Genomic DNA, 5,617 nt, shown 5'->3' with positions numbered 1-5,617 from the left:
AGCATAGTCAGGCTTGGTAATCAGAGCTGAGAATGGTTTGACCTTTTGAGACCTGGGTCTGTAGTTAATTAATTAAGGGTGCTTTGGGGACATTTTTCGTGGCTTCTAGCTGCTGGTACTTCTGTTTGGGGATTTACACTTTGTGAGTTTTACTTCGCCTGGGAGGAAGCCAGACCTTACTTAGCTAGACTCTGTTTCAGCTCAGGTACATCCTGCAACCTGGGTTCTCCCAAGCAGACTCGCTTGCTTGGGAGTGAGAACATAAGGAAGTCAGCACTGCACAGAGTCTCGTTTTTGGGGCCAGGTGGCAGCAGAAGTGTCTGATTTTAGAAGACTCCTGGCCCAGGGTCACTGGTGGGGGCTGTAGTGTATGTGCAGTAGTGGGGAGTGGGGTCTTTGTTGGAGCAGTCCTGCTGTGGTTGGGCCATCGTTCTTTGTCCTGGCTGCATAAGCCTTCAAGCCATTTCTCTCTTACCTTTCTGCAGAGTGTGTCAGCTATTGGATAGCCTGTCCAATGTTCATTTTATGCCTGAACTAGTGAGACTTGGTTGTTGACAACTAAAAAAATCAGGGCTGACTTAAGTTCTCTAGGAATAAGATTGATAGGCAGTGACTAAGGTCATTTGCATCATCAAAAGAATGATGACAGCTAGCTCTGAGGAATATGGTTACAGAATCATGGCTGCTCACCACTTTTCAAGTCTCAGTCAATACTCAGACCCAGAGCTCCTCAAATGAAGGGAAGGCCGGAACCCTTAACCAAGGACCTTGTTATAAACACCATAAAGCACCTACTATGAATCTTTCTCCTGGGCATCCCCAAAGAGACTTTAAGCCACTGACAAGGATAATGTGCCCTCGTAAAAGGGAAATGCACAAACATTCAGGGACCATGGGGACTCTGAGTTAACACCAGTGGGGGGACCCAAAAGGCTACTGTGTAGTCTGCCAGTCAAAATGGAATGCCTCAGATTCAACGTTGAGTAAAAAAACTGTTTCAGAGGAACATACAGAATATAACATCATCTGTCTAAACATTTTATCCCTATCCAAAACATGCACGTGGGTAAAACCACCTACAAACCACTCAAAGATAGGTAGGTGGTAGGTAAGTAGGTAGGTAGGTAGATAGATATACAGATATAATATATGGACAGATATAGAGATACATAATGATATATATAGATATACATATCTATCTGTTATCTATTGCTGCATAATAGATTACACCCAAAACTTCATATGTTTATCCCCAAAACACACATTTATTATCTCACAGCTTCTATGGGACAGGAATCCAGGCATGGCTTAGTTGGGGTCTCTGCTTTCGGATCTCTTATGAGGCTGCAATCAAGGTGTTGGCCCAGGGTCTCTCATGAGACTGTAATCAAAGTATTGGCCAGGATCACCATCACCCTACAGTTCAACTAGAGCAAGATCCACTTCCAAGCTCACCCCGTGATGTTGACAGGATCCAATTTTTTACCATCTGCTGGCCTGAGGGCCTCAGTTCTTCGCTGGCTGTTAGTTGGAGGCTACCTTTGTTTCCTGGCCAGGTGGTCTTCCCTATTGGAGCACGCATATGAGAACAGCCAGAGAGAGAATGCCAGCAAAATGGAAGTACAGACTTATAATCCAAGCCACTTGAAAGTGACTTGCTATTCATTAGAAGCAAGTCACTAAAAATCCAGCCTACACTCAAGGGGAGGGAGGATTGGGGGTATTACACAAGGGCAGGGAGACTTCTAAAGGGATATATATATATATATATATATATATATATATATATATATATATAAAAATTTTTTTAAATTGTAAATTATAAGCAGCAAATTCAGGATAATAATCATCACCTCTGGGGTTCAAGGAACTGAGGATCTAACTGATTAACTGAGGAGGGTGACAGAGGGACCTCAGCTGTACAGCCAATATTTCTGTTCATAAACTACATAGCAAGATGCAAGTTTCTCCTGTATAATTTCTATTTTATCTTAATTTTTAAATTATTTTCATCAGCATTTTACATGAACATGGTATACAAAGTCAAATCAAGGCCTGTTATCAAAAATAGCAGTCACAGGACTTCCTTGGCAGTCCAGTGGTTAAGACTCCACGCTTCCACTGCAGGGGTGTGGGTTCAAACCCTGGTGGGGGAACTAAGATCCCACATGTCACGCAGCCAAAAAAAAAAAAAAAAAAAGCAGTCACTTGTCCACATACCCTCCATTACCTCATTCATTTCTCAGAAATGACTAAACTCTTTTAGATATTTCTTTGAATAGTTATCCTTGGATCTCTCAAAAACACACTTACATTGTTACTTCTTGATTTTTCAGTTTTGGGTATTAGCTACTGATTTCCAACTATAAAAGATGAAGATGTATTCTTTATCACCTCCCTCCTCTCCCACACCTTCCCCCCAACCTCCACACAATTGCCTTTCACCCATCTTCCAAATACAGTTCTTGCTATCTTTGATTAAATCTATATTCTATCTCAATGTACATAGTATTATGAATAGTCACAGACAAAAAATGACTCCAAAGAAAACGACTAAGGAAGCAATCAGATGGACTTACCAAAAGCCCAAAGTTGCCCAAAGTAGACAGCAAGAGTCAATAGATCGGGACTTCACTGGTGGCACAGTGGTTAAGCATCCGTCTTCTAATGCAGGCGACATGGGTTCGATCCCTGGTCCGGGAAGATCCCACATGCTGCACAGCAACCAAGCCTGTGTGCCACAATTACTGAGCCTGCGCTCTAGAGCCCGCGTGCCACAACTACTGAGCCCGCGTGCTGCAACTACTGAAGCCTGCTCACCTAGAGCCCGTGCTCCACAACAAGAGAAGCCACCGCAATGAGAAGCCTGTGCACCGCAACGAAGAGTAGCCCCCGCTCGCCACAACTAGAGAAAGCCCACGTGCAGCAACAAAGACCCAATGCAGCCAAAAAAAAAAAGGAGTCAATGGATCAAAGCAAGACAGTTTGTTATAACAGCACAGCAAACAGCAGGAGCATCAGCATGGCAGTGCCAAGCCCCCAGTCCCCACAGGGCAACATGATGGGCCCAGGTGAGGGCTATGCCTGCAGTGGATTGCATTGCAGCTGAGGAACCCAGGTCTAAGGGCTCAGCAAACAGTAACTAAACAGTAACCAAACCAGTGTCCTTCCCCAAGAGCAAGTCATCGTAAGGTAGTCATGTGTTAGTCACCTTGATCTATTTAACTATCTATGTGACTAGCTACACAAATGGCTCAAGGTCAGAGGACAGTTAGGCCTTGAAATCTGGCTTCCTCAGCAAGGATATACAGAGATGCTTGAGGCCATGGCAGAGTGCCTCTCTGAACACAAAGTCAGACTGTGGTGGACATTTGTTATTATCAGCCACCAGACATCCATTCCCCTAATTGTTCTTTTGTAACAGCCCTCAGTTTCCTTTGGGGAAACCACCCAGCCTGCTGCAGCATTTGACGAAATGTTCAATTAGCCATCCTTACCTGAATCCCCAGAGCTGTTCTGGTATCAGTGCGTTCCAGGACTGACTTTTCAGCTGTCCCTTTGATGCCGTGAGCCAACTCATATTTTTCCAATAAATTCCTTTTGGTTTAAATTAGAGTCAGCTTCTCTTACTGGCAATCAGAAAACTTTAATATAAAATGGTATCTCTTCTCATAGTCCCACCAAGGAAACAGACAGGTAAGCAACTACAGGGGTGTGAGAAATGCTGTAAAATGGGCACACGCAGGGCACAATGGTAGCATAGAAAAACTCCATCAATAAGGACAAGTATCATAAGAGCAACAGGTAGAAAATGCAAGGACAGGTATTTGAATAGAGTGAAGGATGTGCAACATCCTTGCACTATCTAAACACATGGTGTATTATGGAAACCACAAGAAATTTGGCATGGTGGAAGCATGAGGTTCAAGGGGAGCAGTGGCCAGTGGAGAGGCTGGAGAGATAGGCCTGGTCATTTTGTATCAAAGAGTTTGCTTTTATCAAGGGTGAAGTGATGGATTTATGTTTCAGAAAGATGGATTTTTAGAAGTATAGATGGTAAATGGCTTGGGAATAAATCGAATTCATAAGAGTATGAACTTCAGAGTTAGACGGACTGGGTTCAGATCCTGATTCTGCTACTCGCTCCCTATATGACCTTAAGCAAGTTCTTGAACCTTTCTGTGGCTCGGGCTCATCATCTGTAAAATGTGATCATAGAGTATCTACCTCCTAATGAGCATGTCGCTTAAGTGATCTTTGTAAAGTCTTAGCATAGTGTTTAGCATATAGTAAGTTTCTAATGAAATTAGCTATAATTGTTACAATGATGACAGAATCTGGGAGACCAATTGGGGTTACCACAATAATCTAGGTGAGAGCTGATGGAGGCTTAAACCAAGGCAATAGAAATGAGGATGGAGATCTCCTAAATGTTTGTAAACATACCATATTAGGGATACTTTTGAGAGTGGAATGCGTACACATTAATAATGATACTAGAACAACAGGCATAAATTGGGAAGGGTGGTCACCCTTCACATTCGTCTTTTCTAAGTTCTGCTTCTAGATGTCCCTCACCAGCAGCAACAATGCTCAGCTTGTTTGATTGTAACATGCTGAAAGGAAATTTGTTGTTTTAATTTTTACGGGAGGCAGGAAGAAATCAACAAACACTAGGCATCCTCTCAGCTCAGAGTCTTTTCTGACCCAGTCTAGCTAGGATTTACCACTCAGCCCAACTGAGCATGCATAAGGGGAGGGCAGTCATGTTCTTTCTCCTTCCATCACTGTATTACCCACGTGTGAACTATAGGGAAGCAGGTCCTCCAGCCTTGATTTGCAGACCAGGTGGCTCAAACATCATGTCAACCTAAATGGCTTCCCTGTGTCTCCAAAACAGGGCTCAGTATCTCTCCCATATGCTCCCTAAAGGCAAGTATCATGTCCATCTGTCTTGTTCTCTCTAATATACCCAGCAACTAGTGCAGTGTCTGGCACCTAGCAAGAGCTTGATAAATGCCTACTGAATGTTGTGGTAGTATTTCTCAAGTCAGTATTCCCCATTTGTCCAGAGGTTGGTCAAGGGTCCTGTTCTATCCCTGATATACACAGACACTGTGTCTTCCACTTGGGTTTCATTAGGTCCTGGGTTGGAAGAGTCAATCAATTAGGACTTCCAGTGATGGGTGGTCACCATCTTCCTTGACAGAAGCCCCATCTTCATTAGCAACCAAAGTTTGCATGGCCAGGATGAGCTTTCATAGCTTTACATTAACACAGGGAATGGGGCAGGAAGACTCGCGTTCTTGTTTGAGGTAAGTGGGGCAACACAAAAACATCTCCTAGTTGGTCGCCATCATTCTCAGGATTCTTTCACTTTGGGCTTGTAGCAGCCCTGTCTCTATTTCCCCCTATCCCTTTGTAAGAGGAAGTTGGATTTCTCCCCAGGTCCTTTCCTCCGGACTGGCTTTCTTGGCTTTGCTTGGCTGTTTGGGGGTTTCAACTGAGCTAACAGAATGTTTTTCCATTTATTTCCCCAAGGAGTAAGCTACTGCTCCTAATTAGTCCTTCTCCAGCCCCTCCCCACCTCCACCCCCCATGGCACAAACTACAACAA

This window comes from Balaenoptera physalus (assembly GCF_965194825.1).
Source record: "Balaenoptera physalus genome assembly, chromosome: 8".
NCBI classification, from domain to species: domain Eukaryota; kingdom Metazoa; phylum Chordata; class Mammalia; order Artiodactyla; family Balaenopteridae; genus Balaenoptera; species Balaenoptera physalus.
This window is presented reverse-complemented; position numbering follows the sequence as displayed.